The following is a 21,617-nucleotide window of genomic DNA, read 5'->3' on the forward strand; positions in this document are numbered from 1 at the left end:
CAGACACAACGTAAAGGAGAAAGTCATTTTACCACAGGGTAGAGGAAGGGAGAAATAAGGCACAGGAGACAGGAAGATAGGACAGGGAAGGACAGTTATAAAATAGAGGGGAAGAAGAGGGGGAAAGGAAGGTGAGTTTTTACATCACATACTATTACATACTCCCACTGGAACTGGATAACTAGTTCTCCCTAGGGAGCAGGCCAGAGAGGAATAGGCCAGAATGAGCAGCTGGTAAGAAGATGAGGACAACATGTGTGTTATGGATGGGGGAACTGGGGCCAGTAGCAAACCGAAGGAGAAATCTGCATTAGTGTGGTTATTTATTAACTCCATCTATTCTCCTGCCCTGATTAGCTGTTACCAGAGAGCAGGGATGTGTATTCTATAAAATTAGGATTTGGGAGTCTTTCCGCTTACTTCAGTATACTTTGGATCAGGTTACGAGTGGGCTAGATTCATTGGTACACTCCAGATGCTTTGGACTGTTCCAGTGATAGATGTTGTATATAAGGCAGGAGTGAATAGTTATCCTGCTCTACTCAGCACAAGGTGAGGCCTCAGGTGGAACACTGTGCTCAGTTCTGGGGGCCACGCTTTAAGAAAGATGTGGACCAATTGGAGAGACAAGAGGAGAGCAACAAAAATGATGAAAGGTTAGAACACCTGAACTATAAGGTAAGGTTAAAAAAATGGTATATCTTGAGAAAAGAAGACTGAAGGGGCAACTGATAAATCTCCAAATACCTTAAGGACTGTTATAAAAAGGACAATGATAAATTGTTTTCGGTTTCTACTCCAGGTAGGAGTGGGACTAGTAGTAATGGATTTAATCTGCAGCAAGGGAGATTTAGGTTAGTTATGAGGAAGAACTTGCTTACTTTAAGGATAGTTAAGTACTGGAATAGATTTCCAAGGGGCTTGTGGAATCCATGTCACTGGAGGTTTTTAAGAACTGATTAGACAAACACCTGTTAGGGATGGTCTAGGTTTACTTGGTCCTGCCTCAATGCAGGGGGCTGGATTAGGGGACCTCTTGAGACGCCTTCCAGCCCTACAATTCTATGAAATCCATAAGTCTGGTTTAACCAAGCAGATTTATGGCTTTTTTCCATTGGTGGAGTGGCTAAAAGCAGCTACACACTCTAGTGACTTTAGTCAAATGAGCTGTGAATTAATAATTCTATAGTATATTTGTGCTTTGAATGCCTGAGACCATTACACTTCAGTATAAAAAACTATGATATTTCTTATTTGAAATATTTAATCTCTACTTCAAACCAAGATTATACTTAATGAAGACACTTACTAACAGATATAACCTCAGGATCATTGACTCCAACACTAACATTCATTTCCCATTCAGCCTAGAATTTTTGACTTATGCAATTACATAACTGAAAAATATAGTAATTTTCTAGCATGATACAAGGGTCCATATGATCAATTTCTCAAAGAACTGTCGAGTACACCACAATGTGGACCCAATAGAAGTCCATTTTAACAGACAACAGTTTGTGTAGGTGTGTGTCAAACAGGTACGAATTCATATTGATTTTAAAACCAATGTATTTGGAAAGAGAAAATAAGTTATCCTGAACAAAAAGGGAATGATTAGGCCCCTGGGTTAGTATGTATGTTGTAGGGGTTTTAACACACCCCACCACCACTTATTTCATAGTCTTCTCTTAGCCGTTCTTTCCTTTAAAAGGGCACATCATAGTGATCGGTAGAGCACAAAAATAGCAATGAAAGCTACTGCCCCACATCCTCAAACATCTAGCAGAATCAGCTGTGCTGATAGATACTCTCTGTCACCTTGTTTATGACTTCTTTGATACTGCCAACAAGGGTGACAAATACAAAGGTATTACTGTCTGGAGCCCTCTCCATTCAGAGTGGACCGAGATCACCAACTCATTTGAGACAAGCCTCTGAAAAGCTGCCAGGTTTGACACTGGACAAATGCAAAGTCAGATTTAAACTGATGGCCTGGTAGTAAACCACAGCACAGTCATAAACAGATGCTTGCTATGGTGACACTTTGTGAGTGGAGACCACATCCATTTTAGAAGTTACAGATTTAATAAGCCTAAAGCTCTCTCTTCCCCAGCCCACTTCTAGTGCCAGTATTACCAAGAAAAGGAGCCTTAGCAATTTGAACAAGAGTCAGATCAGGAACTTCTGGATCCTAACAAGTTCCAATCACTCCCAAATCTCACTGAAGTCAGTGAGAGATGCAGGTGGTCCGTACCTCTGAAAAGTTAGGCCACCAATGTAAGCATACTTGATACTCCAGAAGCTTGGAGATAAGGAGATGATGGCAGGTTAATTGCTATTCCTTCCCCATTAAGCAAACCTGTGATTGGTAATCAAAAAGTCAATGCATAAGTGGTTAGTTCCTTAATGGCTTGGGGCATCTTTAAGTATTATGAAGTTCCTGGATGCAAACTTATGAACACCCTTAGTCTAGGATATGAGAGATATATTCCATTCATTATAGCTCTGATTCAATGACCTTAAACAGATAATCAATAGCTAAACTGATAAATGGGCAGACTTCTTAAAAATCTATTCCCTGAGTGCGGTAGCTGAATGTTTTATTCTTGACAGATGTAATTTATAATTTAGTGATTACGAACAGAATATTTGTTCCAGCTGTTGCAATATATTTCACACAGCAAAGAAGGGGAGTGAAAGTATGTGAAAACTTAAAAAAATGTAGGCCTAAATATTTTTGCTATGACGACAATAGCAAGACAATTAATTTGGATTGGGAACTGCTGAATTATTTAGCATATTAAGTTATTAGCTCACTCAACACAATCAGAAGGTATTTTTACTCGTCACAATTTAAAACACTCTTCATTGGAACTGGAAAGCAGGAGATCTTTAAAGCTGGCAGAAAATGAAGTGCTACACAATAAAACTAGTAGCTATCAGTGTCAGGCCATAATTTTTTCATGTGGCTAAGTAATTTTCAATGCTTAATTGGGATTATTCAAGCCATTTACGATCCATGACAAAATTTATCAATAGGTTCACCAACTATTAACATATCTAATTTGATTTTTTGGAATCTAATAGCCAACACAGATCCATAGTAACATATTTTCATATTCTTTTCCTCTAGGCATATACTAATCATGGCAACAAGATCAACAATAAAACCAAACCAAAGCAGCTTTTCCTGGACTGATCACCATACACTGAAGTCTGTGTAACATAGAGATCTCATTATTCCAGCCACTATAATCATTACAACTAATTAAAAAAAAATTCAGCTAAAATGTTGGGTGGAAAACCTATCTTGTCATAAAAAAAAATCCCTGGAAAAATTTCATTTTCAGTGTTGTTGAAAACCAAAAACTTGCAGGAAATTTAAAAACTAATTTCTTTTAAATCTCCAAACAAAAAATGGCATTTTGGACCAGATTTTCAAACTGCAATTTAATAAAGACTTATTGCACTGGGATATGTGTGTGCATGTGTGTGTATGTACACACACACGCACCCATATATATACACACACACCAGAGCTGGCTCTAGGTTTTTTGCCGCCCCCCTGCTGCCCCAGCCCTGGACTCTCCCCCCAACACCCGCACCCCCTGCTGCCCCAGCCCTGGGCTCTCCCCCTCAACACCCGCACCCCCTGCTGCCCCAGCCCTGGGCTCTCCACCCTCAATTGCACCCTCCTGCCGCCTCAGCCTGGGTCACTAGTAACTCGCTCCCAGGGTGGGTCATTCAGCAGGAATTTTGGATGTGCACAGAACACAGACAGGTTTGGTTCCCATATGGTTACAGAACTGCAGTAAAGTGGAAGAATTTTCAGCTTGTGTGATTGGAGGATATCTGGATGCATAATATAACAGTGTCCTCCATAAATGAGGAAAAGTTGAGGTGCCTTTATTATTCTTTTGTTCCACTCTTTCTTTCTATGGGGAATTTGCCAGTGCAATATCACTGTCTTCCTTTTAAACAAATAAAACTAAAAAAAATTGGCAATGGCTGTAGAAAATAGCAATTCCAGTCCTAATTATGACTGGGAAGCATTTCTTGCTCAATTTTGTCCTACTTTTTTCTACAGCAAGTTACAATGGATCAGTATATTTGATTTGGGAGAAATGAAATAACAGCTGCCCAAATTGAGCTTGAGCACTCCTGAATTTTGAGAGTGTTCAAATCTGGAAGGCAGGTGCTAGATTCCCTTTCTGAATACTGGATAAATCTGGAAAGGAAAAGTCAATTTCTGCTTCCATGATTCAGAAGTGGAAATCCTCCTGCATGCCTGGTACTGTACCTAAAGCTGCCCAGGTTCTCTAGTAGAGCCTTCCCTCCTTTACTTTTCATTTTAAATTCTAGTGGGATCCACATACCTCCCTTGCTAGGCTTCAGATAGAGAGGGGCACTGTCCATTTAGTCCACCCAATTCCTTCTTTGGGGGCTGCAAGGTGAGGTCACACCAGTATCCCTAACCCAGTCTGAGGATGCCTTCTGAAGAGGATATCTGGGCCAAAGCCTTCTACTCCTTGGGCATAGTTGTTCCCCGTTCTAAGGTTACCTAGCCTACGCCTGTATTTTCATGGACATGTCTGGCTTTTTGGATTTTAAATAGTTGTCCGAGAGGAATCTGTAAAACTCTCAAAAGGTCTGGGATTTCCCTCCCAATGCAGAGCACGATACAGCTGACAGGGTGGCCCAGCCGGATTGAGCCACTCACATAGGGGCCCCCAGCAACCAGAGCCCCTTCCCTTCTTCCCCCCTCCCCTGCAGCCTCAGCACGCAGCGCCGGCAGCAGTCTGGGGGGATGGGGCTGCGCGCTCCATGGGGGGAGAGCAGCAGCGTGTCTGGCTCTGCGTGGAGACAGACACGCTAGTCTGAGAGGTACAATAAGGGGGCCGGGGGGTTGGAGAAGGGGCATGGGATCCTGGGGGGCAGTCAAGGGACAGTTGGATGGGTCTGGGGTTCGGGGGGGGCTGTCAGGGGGCAGGGGTGTCAATAGGGGTCAGAGCAGTCAGGGGACAGGTAGGGGGTGAGGTCCTGGGGGGTAGTTGGGGTGGAGGGGGTCTCAAAAGGGGGCAGTTGGGGACAAGGAGAAGGGAGGCTTAGATAGGGGGTGGGGTTCTGGGGGGTAGTTAGGGGCAGGGGTTCCAGGAGGGGGTGATCGGGGGGGTGGATGGGTCAGGGGGTGGGAAGTGGGAGGGAGTGGATAGGGGGCAGGGCTACCCCCCATGGACTGCCCTCTTTTTTGAATGTTAAAATATGGTATCCTTTCTGTTCACAGTGCCACCCCGTTCTAGCAGTGAGCTCTCCATTCACAACAAGCAGCAGCATGAGGTCTTAGCTACCTCCCTCCTTTTCCTGTTGATAGCTGCCAAGGGAATGATGGGAAATGTAGTTTTTTCCCTGAACCAGGGCTGGCTTTATAAGCAGGGAGCTAACCAAGGAACTACAGCTCCCAGGGCCCTCTGTTGGTTTTCAGCTCCCATGCTGGATCCCTGCCACCCCTGCAAATGTGCTGCCCCAAGCACCTGCTTGCTTTGCTGGTGCCTAGAGCCAGCCCTGCCACACAGAGAGAGTGAGATTGGATTATCTTAGTTAAAACATATCAACTAGCTTTTAGCACAATCTTTATAATATTTCAGGTAGGATGGAGTCTAATGCTTCTCTTATATAAAATTTATTTTAACTGAAGCCTTAAGTGCTCCTATATAAACACAAAAGAAACTAGAAATAAAACACTTCTACTCTGCTTTTCATAGTTTTGACACTGTTCTCATCATGCATTTTTGTTTGCTCTTTGCAAATACAAGCTTTACATTCAGAGTGCTGTCATGGTCTCTAGATTAAGGCTTTTCCCAACAAATTAAGGATTTTTTTCTGCTTATTCTGCAGACAAATTAGTTAGCTCTTCTAACCCTTCAATGAAATTGATAACTGCAAAATTTAATGCACCTTTGCCTGTGGAACTCATTGCCACAAGACATTACCATGGCCAAGAGCTTATCGGGATTCAAAATAGGACTGGATATTCATATAAACAAGAATTTCCAGAGTTATATAAGTAAAGATCAACACTCTCCCCCACTCCGCCTCCAAGTTTAGCAAAGATATAATCTCTTCTGCTTTAGAGTGTACACCAACTATTGAAGGTTAGAAGAAGCTTTCCATGAAGGCAGCTTATTCCTTCTGCAAAATCTCTTGCACCTTCCTCTGAAGCAGCATGTATTGGCCACTGTTAGGAACAGGATCCTGAGCTAGATAAATCACTGCTCTGATCTAATATGGCAATTCCTGATTACACCTGGTAATTGCATTCTTATACCAAATTTCTGCACTCAGTTGAGGAAAGAGCACTGGGGGATTTCTTTTATGATAGGACGGACATTCCTTGTTCCAGTTTTTGGATTTTCCCTCATCTCAGAATTCAAAAAGCTCACGAGTTCCTTTTCATGGTGACTCAGGCTGTAAACAATATTGTGTGTTTCATTTACCTGGTGTAGCCTAGAACGTGAGCTGTTTAGGGCAGGGTATGCCCTTTAATAAGTGTTGGTACAGCACTGAACTCAATAAGGCCCCTGAAGCTGCTTGCAGCTTGTGTGCATAATGCCAATCAGGGACACGATCTTCTCCAGAGTCTCTCTTAGGAGACAGTTGATGCAAACAACCAGATATGTTCACCCCCTCCCTCCCAATCTTTGGGAAACCTATTTAAACTTAAGTTAGATCTCCTAGAGTGAGACTCTCCTTTATCTGCAAATTCTTTGACCTCAGGATCTGTTTTACTGATCGGGGCATTATTGGGAATTTTCCTGTCTCCCCCCCCCCCGTTTTTGGTCTTTTTCCAACCTCAGCTATTATGCTTGAAAGACCCCATCCCTTGCTGGATGTCTGCCAGGCTGCCAGAACTGCCCCTATGTGAACTGCAGTAAATGGCATCCCATCTGGAGATCCTGCAGTATATTTTAACTGCTTCTGTGACATCCTCCAGCTCCAGCTTGGGTTGCTTTCCCGTGCTGTGCCTGAGTGGAGGAGGGAAATGACTTCTCATCAGAATGCTCCATTTCTGATCTTTTGCTTCCTCTCGGCAGATTATAACCCTAGGAAAACAAACTGCACCCTTCTATTCAGGGAAGTGAACTTGCTGGATCTAAAAGTGTGGATCATTTCACAACAAGCTGAGCACCAGCAATATTAGACTGTTGCCAGGTTGGGTCACATAGAACCATAGAAACGAAGGGCTGGCAGGGACTTTAAGGTTATCTAGGTCAGCCCCCAGTGCTGAAGTTGGACTGAGTACACCTAGCCCATCCCTGACTGATGTTTGTCCAACCAATTCTTAAAAACCACCATGATGGGGATTCCATAACCTTTCTTGGTACCTCATGCCAGTGTTCTAGCTATCCTTATAGTTGGAAAGTTTTTACTAATATCTAACCTGTTTCTCCATTGCTACATATTAAGCCCATTGCTTTTGTCCTACCTTCAATGGACACTGAGAGCAACTGATCACCATCCGCTTTATAACAGCCCTTAACATCTTTGAAGATCAGGACCCCAACTTGGTCTATTTCCTCCCCTCCCCCCTTAAGACTAAACATACCAATTTTATTACTCTTTCCTCATAGGTCAGGTTTTCTAAGCCTTTTCCGTGTTTGTCGATGTCCGATAGATGCTCCTTAATCTGTCCACATCTTTCTTAAAGTGTGGCATCCAGACCTGGACATAGTTCTCTATCTGAGGTCTCACCAGTGCTGAGTACAGTAGGACAATTAATGCGAGTGTCTTACATACGATATTCCCGTTCATATGTTGCAAAATGATATTAGCCTTTTCTGCAACTCCACCACATTGTTGGTTCATGTTCAATTTGTGATCCACTGTAACTCCTAGATCCTTTTCAACAGCACCACTGCCTAGCCAGCTATACCCTATTTTGTAATTGTGCATTTGATTTTTCCCTCCTAAATGAAGTACTTTGCCCTTATCTTTGCTGAATTTTCCCTTGTTGATTTCAGTCCACATCTCTAATTTGTCAAGGTCATTTTATATTCTAATCCTGTCCTCCAAAGTGCTTGCAATCCTTCAATATACATCCATCCCCACTTTGACAATGAACTATTCTGAGTATGGTCTTTCAACCAGTTTTGCACCCACCTTATAGTTGTGTCATCTAGATGACGTTCCCTAGTTTGCCTATGAGAATATCACAAGAAATTATGTCAAAAGCTCTACTAAAAAACACTGTATATCATGTCTACTGCTTCCCCTCATCCACCAGGCCAGTAATCCAGTCAAAGAAGGACGTTAGATTGGTTTGGCACGATTTGTTCTTGACAAATCCCTTCTGGCTACTCCTTAAAACCCTATTATCCTCTAGATGCTTACAAAATGATTGTTTAATAATTTGTTCCAGTATCTTTCCAGGTATTGAAGTTAAGCTGACTGGACTATAGCTCCCCAAGTCCTTTTTGTTCCCCTTTTTAAAAGGCAGGAACTATGTTTACCCTTCTCCAGCCTGTCAAGGTATGAACCCCCACTCTGAACCTTAGCGTCCAAAAGATGGGGTACCTGCATGAACCCCCTAAGCTTAATTACTAGCTTAGAAATGGTAGAGCTGCCACCACCCAAAAATATAGTGTTTTGGGGCACTTTCTGGCCCCCAAACCCTTCCCTGGGGACCCCAAGACCCAAAGCCCCTTGGGTCTCAAAACAAAGGGAAATAAACCATTCCCCTCCTTTCTTCCTCCCAGATTCTCCCCTCCCTGGGTAACACTGGGAGATCCCTGTGATTCAACTGCTTGAATCTTAAAACAGAGAGGAAATTCACCTTCCCCACTTTCTCTCCCTCTCCCAGACTCTCCCTGAGAGAGAGACCGTAATCCTAACACAGAGAGAAATCAAGTTTTTCCTCCTTCCTTCTCTCCTTTCTCCCACCAATTCCCTGGTGAGTACAGACCCCCTCCCCTTGGGTCTTACACAAGATAACCAAAAAATCAATCAGGTTCTTAAAAAGGAAAACTTTTAATAAAAGAAAGAAAAAAGTAAAAATTGTCTCTGTAAAATCAAGATGGAAAATGTTACAGGGTCTTTCAGCTTATAGACACTAGAGAGAATCCTCCCCCAACACAAATACAAGTTGCAGCCACAGAGATACAACCTTTCCAGCAAAATACACATTTGCAAATAAAGAAAACAAACAAAAAGACTAAACCGCCTTTCTAACTGGTACTTACTAAATTGAACAGAAGAGGCTTTTTCAGAAAGATTGGAGAAATCTGCTTACATGTCTGGCCCCTCTCAGAACCCAGAGAGAACAAAGAAAAAAACCAAAAAGCACAAACAAAGGCTTCCCTCCACCAAGATTTGAAAGTATCTTGTCTCCTGATTTGTCCTCTGGTCAGGTGTTCCACGTTTACTAAGCTAGTTAACCCTTTACAGGTAAAAGAGACATTAACTCTTAACCATCTGTTTATGACACAGCCTTCTGGGACCTCATCCGTCCTCCAGGAGTTTGCAAAGATAATAGCTAACTGTTCCAAGATTGCTTCAGCTAGTTCCTTGAGTACCCTAGGGTGAATTTCAACAGGCCCTGACAACTTGAATACATGTAACTCATCAAGATATTTAACTTGTTCTTTTTCTAGTCTGGCTTGTGTTCCTTCCACCTTGTTCTTTATTAATATTGTTAACTTTCTAGTCATAATTAACCTTTATAGAGAAGACTGAAGCAAAACAGGCACGGAATACCTCAGACTTCTTCATATCATCTGTTATTAACTTTCCTTCCCCACTAAGTAGATGAAGGAAAGTGTAGGTCTGCTTTCTCCTGCTCCTAATTTATAGAACCTCTTCTTAACGCTTTGTGTTTCCCTTACTAGTTGCGCTCATTTTGAGCATTAGCCTTTCTCATTTTGTTCCTATATGCTTAGGTACATCCTTAGCAATCTCGTCATGTTTCCACTTTTTGTAGAATTTCTTTTTGATTTTCAGGTCGCTAAAGAGCTCCTGATGGAGCCATAGTGGCCTCTTACTATTCTTTCCATCTTTCCTTCACATCAGGATAGCTTGCTATTATGCCTTTTATATTGGCTCTGAGAAATTGCCAGTTCTCCTGAATCCTTTTATTCCTTGGATTTTGTTCCTAGGAAACTTTAATTACCAGTTTTCTGACTTTGTTAAGACCTGGTTGTTGTTTTGTTTGTTATTTGTTTAAGGACCATGGTCCTTATTCTGCTGTTCTCACTCCTTTCTTTTCTTGGAATCATGAAATTACTGCACACAAATTGCCTTCAACCTTCAGATTCAGAAACAATTCCTTTCTCTCAGATTCAAGTCTAAAATGGCTGCATCCAGTTACTTCCTCTATCTTCTGAAACAAAAAGGTATTTGACATTTTGTGTTTTCCCATATTACTTTTCCAACAGATGCCTGAGTAGTTAAAGTCCTGAGCTGCTACCAGATCTTACATTTTCATGACCCCTGATTATGCAAAGTAGCTGTATTGTGTGGTCAATGAAATATGCTGCACATTTTTCTCTGACATACTGGGCCAAGGTCTCAGTGCATGGGCATGATTCTGCATTGCCCTACACCTTGAGCATTTTGATTTGGTAGTATTTTACACCCACTTTGCAGGCAATGGAGGATGTACATATTTAAAGCTCGATGGGGCCAATTTTGTGCCTAGTTACACGCATTCCCTGTCTTGTGCCCTTTCTATTGGAGACACACACACCCTGGAGTTTCCTGCAATGAAGCAAACAGTAGAAGGATTTTCCCAAGGTTCAGGTTGCCAGGATGAAAGCTAAGCAGGACATCCTCTGGATCCTGAAAACCATCTGTCAGATCTTACAAGAGATGTGTTAGTCCTCGGCCCATACATAGAGGGGCCAGTAGGTGGTGCTCAAGAATACATAACATAATTCCAGGGCTTTGTAAAACTAGTATATGTTGTTTACTGCAAATGGCTTCCTCTGTGCAGTTCTTTACCAGGATTATCATTTTCCTCCTTGACCCAGACTAACAAATCATTCTAGGCTTGTTTCTTTTCATTCTTAGGGTATGTCTATACTGCAGCTGGGAACAGGCCTCCCAGCCTGGGTAGAAAGACACACACTAGCTCTGCTCAAGCTAGTGCACTAAAAGTAGCACAATGGTTGTTGTCGCAGAGCTGACGGCACAGGGTAGCTGCCTGAATACAAGCCTGCCCAACCCCCTCGGGTGGCTAGCCCATGTCACAACTTCCATAGTGCTTTCTCTCTGTCTGGGTTGGGAGGTTGCAGCATAGACAGACCTTTACTGTTGTTTTTCCTCTAGCCTGTTCAGAGTGTTATCACTGAAAGAAAGAAGCATGGGAAGATTCTTCAAAGAAAATAAATTGAAGGCCTTTGGACATTTTATCTCCTTTACAGTGAACGTTCTGACCCTTCCAGTGTCTTAGTCATTTATTCCTTTGTAGTTTAGAGAATGCAAAAATGTGGTTTGCTAATCACTGGCAGTGATCCAGTTTCAGCTGCAGCTCATTAATATATCCATTGTAATAAACACATGGGATTCTCTACAGTTTTTATCTTATTTTTATAAGAGCACAGAAACCAATGTACAAAGTTTTGATTTTCAAAAAGCTATTAAAACAATATACTAATCACTGAGAGAACCCACACATATACACCCTATTCCATTGCTCAGGGCTATATTTTCCTTATCACTGCACCACTTTACAACAGCAAGGCCGCATTAGAGATTCAGAATCTCAGTCTGTTATAGGGGAGGAGATGTGGATGCTGAACATTTGCCTGCGAGAGCTTTCAGAACTACACCCCCCCCCCCCCACAGGCTAGCTTTAGGTTTGCGTTCCTGATAAAACTAGCTAATTTTTCCCACAACTTCTCGCATTAACACAAGTTTGGCCATGAAAATGGACTTTTCCAGAATTCTCTCAACTCTCACTTGCCTAAAGTTTTGGAAAGTGATTTAGCAAAGACTAAAGGTGACAGGTTGACAGCCCTAGAGAGAGTTCTTCTACTTATTCACAGAACAGATGCAGCAGTGGCTGTGCAAATTCGTCATGCTGTCCTGCCAGTGTACCTCAAGTCCCAAGTGACCTAGAGAGACTCTTTGGAAGAACAAAGTCAGGATCTATGTTCATGAAGTCATTGGCCTCGTGTTCAGACTGTCACCATGGCTTCCAATTAGTCCAAGCCACAGTCGGGGTTCAGCGATGCAGACTAGAATCAGGCTGAGACAATCAACTCATTTCACATACACTGCTGAACAGTTACCACGTGTATTGAATTCCACCTGCTACGAGCTGTGCCCAGGCAGCCCCTGCACCCACACAGAGCTAGCGACATGATCTCTCTCAAAAAACAGCAGGCTTTGAACTTCAAGATGAAAATCTCAGAATCACACGAACATTTCCCCCCTCCCCCTACCATCCAATCCTCACCTAAACTAACAGATCCTGCACCTTAGGCTTGTCTTCATAGTGCAGCAATATGCACCAGAAGGGTGTAAACTGTAGAGCGCACTAAAGCATTGTGCTCCAAGTGCCCCGTGTAGACCCTGCTGATACACTTTAAAAGGTAGCTAGTGTGTGTTGAGGTAGCTCTGTCGGAAACAGCTCAACATGCCTTTTCAAACATGTCAGGAAGCTCGGAGTTTTCACAATACTCTTTGCTACAAAAGGCAAGTGCTAAGATTCAGGGTCACAACAGTAAGACAAACGCTAATCCCAAGGCACAGAGAGGAAAAAATAATGAAGCAGTGCTGGGGTAAAATGAATACCTGTATTTGGAATAGCAGGTCAAGCAGTCTACAATGAGCCAAGACCAAAGGACACGTGGAAAGTAGCTCAAAATATCCTCTACTTCATCATTAGGCTCACAACCTACTTAGTACCTATGTAGTTTTAACATCCAATTTCCCCCCTCAGTTATAGTAGTCCAATTCCTCATCGAGCCCATCGAGCTTTAAATATGTAGAGCCTCCACTGGATGTCAGGAAACACTATTTTACTAGGAGGATGGTGAAGCACTAGAATGGGTTACCTAGGGAGGTGGTGGAATCTCCATCCTTAGATGTTTTTAAGGCCCGGCTTAACAAAACCCTGGCTGGGATGATTACGGCCTGGTCTACACTGGGGAGGGGGGGAATCGATCTGAGTTACGCAACTTCAGTTACGTGAATAACGTAGCTGAAGTCAACGTACTTAGATCTACTTACTGTGGTGTCTTCCTTACTGTACTGCAGTAAGTTGATGGCTGACACTTTCCCGTTGACTCCGCCTGCACCTCTTTGACCTCCTGAGGTCCCTTCCAACCCTGATATTCTATGATTCTATGATTCTCTCGCCCTGGTGGAGTACCAGAGTTGACAGGAGAGCGCCAGCGGTTGATTTATCGTGTCTCTAGACTATATGCGATAAATCAACCCCTGCTGGATCGATCGATGTCCGTCAATCCAGTGGGTAATGTAGACAATCCCTTAGTTGGGATTGGTCCTGCTTTGAGCAGGGAGTTGGACTAGATGACCTCCTGAGGTCTCTTCCAACCCTAATCATAGAATTATAGAATCATAGAATATCAGGGTTGGAAGGGAGGTATCAGGAGGTCATCTAGTCCTACTCCCTGCTCAAAGAAGGACCAATCTCCAACTAAGCTATCCCAGCCAGGGCTTTGTCAAGCCTGACCTTAAAAACCTCTAAGGAAGGAGATTCCACCTCCTCCCTAGGTAACCCATTCCAGTAATTCACCAGCCTCCTAGTGAAAAAGTTTCTCGTAATATCCAGCCTAAACCTCCCCCAGTTCAACTTGAGACCATTGCTCCTTGTTCTGTCATCTGCCACCACTGAGAACAGCTGAGCTCCATCCTCTTTGGAACCCCCTTTCAGGGAAGCTTTCTAGGCAGGGTGCCCTAGGGGAGGCCATAAACAAACAGGGGACACTGCAGAGCTCTGTAGGCAGCAGTGAAGCCTGAGGCCATACAGCAGAAGGAGCTGCTGCTGGCACCTAGAGACTTCTGTTTTGGGACTGTTAAGTTTCATGTGGGTTCTGAGGTAAGAGCCTTTAACCCTCATTCTAGTGCTGCTGGACTTTTGGACTCTAGAAGATTATACTTCAAGTGTCAGGATTCACTCCACTGTATTGGCTCACACTGGTGATGCTTAAATCACAATACCAGAAGCTATATTTGTTCTCTGTGCTAATGTCTAGTTCATAATCCCACATTATGATATTTCAAGCAACCAAATTTGATTCTGTAGAATGTGTAGGAGATTTTTTAATTCAGCCTGGGCTATCACATATTTTATTAATATGGTTGAGCTGGTAGCTTGAGTAAAAATAATTCCTTCTGCTGTGATGTGAGGGAGACTATTTTCACATTGTTTTCAATTGTAGTACAGTGCCAATAAAAATCCTAGCAGAGATTTGGTTTATTTAGGAGCCTTTTCTCAGCTGAGCTCTGCTAAGCTTTTCATTGGGCCCTGGTGCCCCTTACTTCATTATCTTCCAGCCACTTAGGCAGTTAACTAGCCCCAGGTGGAGCTGGGTTGGCTCATGCCTTTCAGGGAAGCGGTCACGGGCAGGCTGGCATCTGACTCCCCTTAAAGAGCCAGTCCTGTGACAAGTGCTTACAATCTAAATAGACAAGACAAAGGATTGAAGGGGAAACAGAGGCACGGGAGGATGAAGTGTCTTGCCCAAGATCACACAGCAGGTCATGGCAGAGTTGACAATGGAACTCACATCTTTAGACTCCCAGTCCAGTGTCCTGTCTACTAGAGCACACTGGCTCTCCAGATTTTCAAGTTTAGATTCTTCTGGAACATATAAACCATGGACATGCTGCAAGAATTCTCATCTCCTCTTGCCTGACAATCTGCAGTCTTCACAAACAAAGATCAGCAATGGCAAGAACTTTATGCTTTCCAAGAAATCTTTATGCAGACAGTGGACTTCTGCTCTGTCAACACAAATGTTCTGCAAAATTTTTGTGAGCGAGCTTTGCGTGACCATTTACAATTAGTGAAGCATGTATCAAAGCTGCTGATGCCCAGCGTCATAAACAAATGTAAATGCTGACAACATGTTTAGCATTGATCAGAGGGATCACCTAGCTCAGAAAGAAAAAAGTGGATTTTGTAAATTGCTCATTGAAAGCCAAAATTAGATTCTAAATTCTAAAAGCCTTTAGAAAAAGCTCCATGCTGAATCATCAGGTAGCATTACAACAGGAAGAGAGCTTTAAATCTCAGTGTCCATCTTTATGCTTTATACCTATGCTCTGATATAGCTGACCATATGGAGTAACATATTTTGGACTCAGATATGAAATACAAATGTATCAAATTCAGGAGGCCAGAAAGCAAACAGGATGTTTTTTGTCTGTCTACTTGCCCTATCAAGGAATTCTTGTGACGTTAGTTATGCTTATCATCCATTAACTGCAGAAGTTATTATTAGTTCTGTTATCTCCTCCAAATGTGAGTGTAAAAGTCTCATCATCTCAAGCCAGAGTCAGATCGTCTTTGGTTTACACGTCTTCCGAAGTTTCCTGGCTGAGCAACACCGAAGATACTTTGAATCACTCATTTGTGATTCTGATCTCCTAAAGCTTCCTCATCTCAGTGAAGATGAAGAAACCAAAATCTCAGTTCACATCCCTGTGCTCCTCCCCACGCCCCAGTGATCTACAAAAGGGCTGATTCTTCTAGTCTCCTGCACCGGTGTACCTCCATTGATTGCAGTGGACTTTCTCTTGACTTTATATCCATGTAAACAGACCAGACGCAAGCTCAAAACACTTCTTGAACATAAAATCCCCATTCTTGTTGGTAACTAGGATTACAGAAATGAGAGAAATCTCTCTTGCCTAAAGCTCAGATAAATATTTATGCAGGTTAAATATTAATGCATGTACAACCTTATACATTCTGCACTAATTTGCCATAGGTAGCCAGAATGTGTAGGAGCTTAGTTTGAGGTTCTTGTCTAAGCTATGTTTTTATACCACTCTTATCATTTAGTATATGCGCTTTCTTTGGTTTCCACAGGGGTGCAAACATTTATCACAGCCTGTGATATTCTCCTCCTCTAAAAAGTCACAATGAGCAGGTCTAATCAAGAGCAATGTAACATTACCCAGGAGCCACCAGATGGTGCTATTAAAGGTGATATGCTAAGTTCTTTTTAGTACAATGTGTATTGTGTTGTTACTCTGATGCAATTATTTTTAGTAGGATACTTATGCCAGTAAAGTCTTCTGGGAGGGATTTTTAGGTCTAGAGCTACTGTCTATCATTAAAGTGGGGAAAAGTTAAAACTCATTTAAATGACTTGCAAGCCTAAATTTCATTTTCAAAAGTGACTTAAGTTCCCTAGTCTCAGACTTTCATTCTTTCAGTATCACTTCTGCAAATGGGACTTAGAGCTACTGCGTAAAATTTTCAATAGTGCCTATCAAGTAGCGAAGTGGTTAAGGATGTGATTTGTTGATCATCACCCAGTTATTCATAATCTGTAATTAACTCATTTCTGTTTGTCTTTTTCTTGACTAACGAGAGGTAAGAGCTAAATATTTTATGGATCATCACCTCATCCTCCCACACTCTTGGGTCACTACATTCTGTATATGTGAACAAAAACAGAGCTCTTCAGCATAATTAGTGCTTGTGTCAGGGGATGCATTTGGGGGTTCCCCCCCTCATTTAGCTGACTGTGGTTACAATCTGATACAGCTAATATTCAGTCCATCCATCCTGTAGTCTGTGCATTCAGAGGAATATTTTCAATGTACCATAAATATTTTCCATACAATAGCATGTCAGCTTGAAGAGTCTGTGGGACAGGCCAACTGGCCTACTATATTGCAAACAGGTTCCAAGTGTTACCTCAATCCACCTTCCCCACCCACCTCCCCGATCCGGCAGCACTGGTTTTATTGCGTCTTCTTCTCAGACAGATATTCTGACCTACAAAAATGTAGTTGCCAACATCACTGCCTTGATTTTTCTAAGCAGCGAGTCCCCATACCCATAGCAGGGACACTGACCATGGTCAAGGCCCCACAGTTCTGGTGCACATCCTAGACCAGCATCAATGCAACACTTTCGTTTGATACAGGATGATAAATAAAAATAGAGGTAAGCAAATGCGATATGCATTCTTCAGAATTAATACTCTCTTTGGACAACTTCTCAGTTTTGGGCAGTCACACAAATCCCAAAACAGTTATAGTGCAGCTTGTAAGTTAAATTGGTTTCCTTTTGCCCTTAGCCCTGGTCCTCAATCTTTTCCAGATTGACTATCTTTTCATTAATGAGACTAGCCTCCCATCTAACACAATAGGAACTGCAGTGCAGTCACAATCCAGTGACATCTTAGCTACTCCCAGGTGAAGACTGCTTGCTTCACATCTATTCCTTTAAGAATGTGTTTCTAAATTTTCCTTGGACCATGTCACTATATTGTGTTTCTTCAGATTTAATAAAGAATGCCCATACAAAAACTGAGAACCCCGACAATAATTAGCCTTACCATAACCACCTAGCAGCATAAATTAACTCTGTTTATCTTGTTTCACCTGCTGTACCACAGTGCACCCACACTAGAAAAAAATAAATGTGCAATACTCCTAGACCATATACAATGAAGACATAGTGGTATCCTGCGCTGCTTACAATCATTGCAAACAGACTATGTTAGTACTGTACAATGAAAGACCTCCAAAGGCTGCCTACAAAAATGGAGAAAGTTGTGCCACTGATTGGGTGATTATAGAAGTCACTAAATTATGGTGGTTTTCCTTGGTAGTTTCCCCCATAATTCAGTATTTGTAACTTAATTAGTTTTCTTCTCAAAACTCGTTCATGAATAAATTGGATTTTAAGCAATTCAAGATGAGAAGAACTTGGAATTGCATTAGCTCTGAAAAGAGAACTGCCAAAATAAACATGGCTACTAGTGTATTTGACTTCTGTTCATGGGCATCAGCAAGGGGAAAGGGAATGGAAAAAATCAATGCTGCAAGGAAGGAAAGAGGACAGAGGATTTCTTGCTGTCTATGACTTATCAGCTGCGGGTGCTGGTGGAAAAGCTCTTTGAAGTTTGCTGATAGGAGACTTGCACAATGGTATTGTGCGCAAATGACAGGTGCCTGTAACCGGCATAATCCCTCACATTGCAGAACGCAGGCCTTTGAAAATTGTGGGAGGAAATCACTGAAGGGCGATTTAAGCATATAAAATTGCTCAACTTGCTGGTGGTTTCAACAGAGTTGTACTGCTGCATTTTAGGGTATTTCAAATGTATTTTTAGGTTGCACCCAGGGAACCTAGAGCAAATTATGGGTACAAATTAAATAAACATGAATGGGAAAGTGCATCCCTTAGTGGGGCATTCAAAGGTAGGCTTCCAAAATTCATAAATGGATGTGAGGATCTTACACAGACCCCAGAATAAATACGATGGGACACTTTTCAAATTACTATCTAGGTTTTCAGCCATATGCCTCTCCACCCATTAAAGTCTATGGGCAACATGTAGCTAAAATTCTAAGTAGTTCTCTGGAAATTTACCCTTAATCTCTTAACTAGTTTCGAGGGGTGGATGCCTATAGACAGCCCATACTTCATCTGCTCTTCTGGTTCTCAGAAATAAATTGGTACAGAAAACTCATTTTGAATTAGAGAATAAAGCCAAAAATAAACACTAGACTGATAAAGTAGTTTTTGCCAATGTGGGGAAAAGAGAAAAGAGATTGTGAAAATTAACTGTGACAAGAGCAGAGGAAACACATAATGCAATTTATAATATAAGATAGTGAGCAGAGAATTCTCAACAGTTATATGCAACAGTAATAACACTGTATTTTAAGACTATATTGTGCTTGAAACACACTAAGATTTTATTATGTTCAAGGACAGAACATTGCCATGATGTTTTTTTGATTTGAAAGTACATGGGTGCATTCCAGTTTTATGTCTTGATTACCAATTGCTTTGGGTTTTGACTGAAATGTTATTGGCTTGATTGAATTACCATTCCTGCTATGACGTGAAGAGCTCTGGGTAAGTGAAAGCTCCATGAAAGCTCAAGAGCTTGTCTCTCTCACCAACAGAAGTTGGTCCAATCAAAGATATAAATTCATGCACCTTGTCTGCTCCGGCTATTAACATTTTAAAATAATGGTCCAGTTAATGAATACTAAATTACAGTGAAAATATTATAGAAATACTTACAGCATTTACATTAATGCCTAATGAGTTTCCTGTGATTAATATTCTTAGAGTAAACACCAGAGAAATGAATATTAATTAGACCTATTATTTTAACATGTTCTGCATGTAGGTTTTTGAAGATGTTTTCCAGCTCACCATTAGAGGCACTAAACCACTAGAGTATCAGAGGGGTAGCTGTGTTAGTCTGGATCTGTAAAAGCAGCAAAGAGTCCTGTGGCACCTTATAGACTAACAGATGTTTTGGAGCATGAGCTTTCGTGGGTGAATATCCACTTCGTCAGACACACGTCACACATGCATCTGACGAAGTGGGTATTCACCCACGAAAGCTCATGTTCCAAAACATCTGTTAGTCTATAAGGTGCCACAGGACTCTTTGCTGCCTAAACCATTAGAGTCCCTCATCCTGAAATCAGCTCTGCACAGTGGATTTCAGTGCAGGATCAGGGTCTCAGTCTCTGTTGCACTTTTAGAATAAACATTCACATCTCTTCTGTATGGCTCTTTTAAAGAGAGGCTCCAGTTCAGGACAGCACTAAAATATGCTCAACTTCAAGAAATGACGTCAATGGAACTTGAAGCACATATGTTCCTGAAGCAGAGTTAAAAGTATTCCCACTTTTGCAGCACTAGGCTATGGGCCAGATAGCTTTAAACATGATTGTTCTGAATAGCCCATGGTATGCAGGTGTAACGTTCTGGTGACAGTCCTAGTTTGTTTCCCCCACCCCCAGGGTTTTTAGGAGGTTTTGTGCTGCTTTTATTCTTTTACACCCATTGTTTTAAGAAGAATTTTCACCTTGTAAGGAGCATGTAGCTCTGTGGCCTGATTTTCAAAGGTGCTGAGCTTTGGCTTTAGTAGGAGCTGCAACTTCTCAGCACCTTTGAAAATCAGCTCACCTGGTGTCTCTGAAACTACAGCTGCTACCTCTGCAGAGCAGTAACTTGTGCAATCTCTTTCTCACTAAGCCCTGGTCTATGGAGTTAGGTCGAATTTAGCTGCGTTAGGTCAATTTAAAAATGACTCTGTCTACGCAATCAACCCTGTTCTGTCAACCTAAAAGGCTCTTAAAATTGACTTCTGTATTCCTCCCTGGCGAGGGGAGTAGCGCTAAAATCGAACTTGCTGGGTCGAATTTGGGATAGTGCCAACGCAATTCAATGGTATTGGCCTACGGGAGCTATCCCAGAGTGCTCTAATGTGACCGCTCTGGACAGCACTTTCAACTCCAATGCACTAGCCAGGTACACAGGAAAAACTTCGGGAACTTATGAATTTCATTTCCTGTTTGGTCAGTGTGGTAAGCTCAGCAGCACAAGTGACCATGCAATCCCCCTAGAATTGCAAATGAGCTCCAGCATGGAGCGAATGGGAGACACTGGATCTGATTGCTGTATGGGGAGAAGAATTTGTGCAGGCTGAACTCTGATCAAAAAGAAGAAATACTAATATATATATGCCAAAATCGCACAGGGCATGGTGGAGAGAGGCTACGACAGGGACACACAGCAGTGCCACGTGAAAGTCAAGGACCTCAGGCAAGTCTACCAAAAGACAAAGGAAGCAAACGGTCGCTATGGTTCAGAGTCCCATACATGCCACTTCTATGATCAGCTGCATGGCATTGTAGAGGGGGAACCTACCACTACCTCACCACTGTCCATGGACAAATGCAAGGGGGGGAGTCCCACGCAACAGGGAGGAGGAGGAAAATGAGCAGCAGGTAAGAAGTGAATCCGTTCTCCCTGGCAACCAGGACCTTTTCATCACCCTGGAGCCAATACCCTTCCAAGGCAGGATCTCCGACTCTGAAGCTGGAGAAGGCAGCTCTGGTGAGTGCACATTTGTAACTACAGTACAGGGTTTAAAAGCAATAGTGTTTAATGTTTGATTTGCCCTGAAGAATTGGGATGCATTCGTGGCCATTACAGCTACTGGAAAAGTCTGTTAACATGTTTGGGGATGGAGTGGGAATCCTCCAGGGACATCTCCATGAAGCCTTCCTGGCGGTACTCTGAAAGCCTTTGCAGAAGGTTTCTGGAGAGGGCTGCCTTATTTCATCCTCCACGGTAGGACACTTTACCACGCCAAACCAGTAGCAAGTAGTCTGGAATCACTGCAGCACAAAGCATGGCAGCAAATGGTCCTGGGTTTTGGTCGCATTCAAGCAACATTCACGCTATATCTTTCTGTGTTAGCCTCAGGAGAGTGATATCATTCATGGTCACCAGGTTGAAATAGGGGAATTTTTGTAAGGGGTCAGTAAAAGGACCCCGTTCATCCTGGGCTGTTTGCACTTGGCTAAAAGGGATAATCCCAGAGAATAGCCATGCGGCAGGGGGAGGGGAGAAGGGATCATCCCAGAGAATAGCC

Source organism: Gopherus evgoodei, chromosome 9, assembly GCF_007399415.2.
Source record: "Gopherus evgoodei ecotype Sinaloan lineage chromosome 9, rGopEvg1_v1.p, whole genome shotgun sequence".
Taxonomy (NCBI): domain Eukaryota; kingdom Metazoa; phylum Chordata; order Testudines; family Testudinidae; genus Gopherus; species Gopherus evgoodei.